The following is a 1,765-nucleotide window of genomic DNA, read 5'->3' as shown; positions in this document are numbered from 1 at the left end:
TGCTCGTGGAGCATGATGCATCTAAGTTAGCTTCCACACCGTTCTAACTTACCCTTGTTCCCTGCAAAGGGTTCATTAAGAAAATAAAGACTTTCTTAAAACGGCTAAAACGGCCTTTTGAGGCCCAAAACAATGGAATTTGGCTAAAATTCCAAGACCATGACAATATATCACGTGTTGTTCATTGGTCCTATTCCAATCAATTTAGACCCGTCTTGAGATAATTTACGACATTCGGGTTTTTAGCCTCCAGATAGACTATAGTTTGCTCATTTGCATCAACTTAGCTTACTCTTTGTAGCTTGATAGGAAGTATGAGCATCCACTTGTTGGCATGCAACTAAACCTCATAAATCTTGGCCACAATCATCTCTTGCATCGAGCTACTGAGCTTAGATGATATGAGGGGCCAAAGTGCCGTAATCATCTCACAATTAGATGATATGAGCGACAAAGTGTTGGACCGGAAATGCTGCAACTCATTTCGGCTGCCTACGTACCCTTCCCTCCTCTAAAGGGATCAAGCACAAACTGTAGTTCATCCTCGAAGGGACAGAAACTTAAGTCAACTCGTTTGCGAGGCCGTGGCCAAACAATAATGGTAATGGCCTAGTCCTTGTAGGCCGTTTCGTCAAAATGCATAAGGAATATGCATCATAGAGTCCGTGGCATGGAATAGTAATGCCAATGCTTAACATATTCCATTGGAAAGTCTACGCAGCTATAAATGAAGCTTATGCATCATTTATACTCTTCTGGCTAAGCTATGAAGCTTACTTGGTGCATAGTCCGCATATGCACCTTTCAACCAACTACCCCTCCCTCTATATGTAAACTTGATATTTTTACCACTTAAATTGGCGGACCAAAAATCATTCGCCAACTCCCAAATCCATGATGTTTTCACTTGACTACCCTGGCCAAATGCGATGTACGACCGTGATGGATGTACATTCAGTTCTGGCTCACATGCCAGTTCCAATATCCGGCCATGATGGTTGAACACTTCTTGATTCAGGTCCAATGAAGGGCCGCGATAGCTGTATTTCCGACTTTTACCCATAGGCCACTCCAATGTCCAGCCGTGATAGTTGCCCGCTGCCAACCCGATATCCAGCCATGATGGTTGTTTGCATCTAACCCGATGTCCAACCATGATGGATGTCCGCTGCCAACCCGATGTCCAGCCATGATGGTCGTCCACTGTCTACCCGATGTCCATCCATGATGGCTGTCCGCTGCCAACCCGATGTCTATCCATGAAGGTTGTCCATTTTCAAGGCCAACCTGCTCTGGCCTATTGCGCACGGTAAATAAATATTATCCATGGGCCAATGTTCTTTTTTCTACGCAATGGAAGCTTTGGATGAAGCTTCATCTCATGTTATGGCGCATCTTTGCGCATGCGCCATGCTAAAATTTCGGGGTGTTACATCATTCACCCCTTCAAAGAATTTCGTCTCCGAAATTCAAAACAAAACTATTGTGGACAAACTTTTCGGTTTAATTTTCCTGAGCAAAAGTCCCATATCAGATATTCAGAAATCATGAGTTTCTTCAATTTTTCATGAATAACAATTTAGACCTTCTGAGCAAACGTACCATACCGCCTACCCAGGAATCCAAAAAGAGTCAACAACGTCACCAAGAATCTCAATTGGACAATTTCCAAAAGGATATATCAACAAGATATCCTAAATATGCATCACATACTACACACTCAGGAGTCCCTAAAGTTCACAAGGTTGATGTCAACAACATATAG

This window comes from Papaver somniferum, chromosome 6, assembly GCF_003573695.1.
Source record: "Papaver somniferum cultivar HN1 chromosome 6, ASM357369v1, whole genome shotgun sequence".
Classification (NCBI taxonomy): domain Eukaryota; kingdom Viridiplantae; phylum Streptophyta; class Magnoliopsida; order Ranunculales; family Papaveraceae; genus Papaver; species Papaver somniferum.
The sequence above is the reverse complement of the archived record's forward strand: the minus strand, read 5'-3'. Positions refer to the sequence as shown.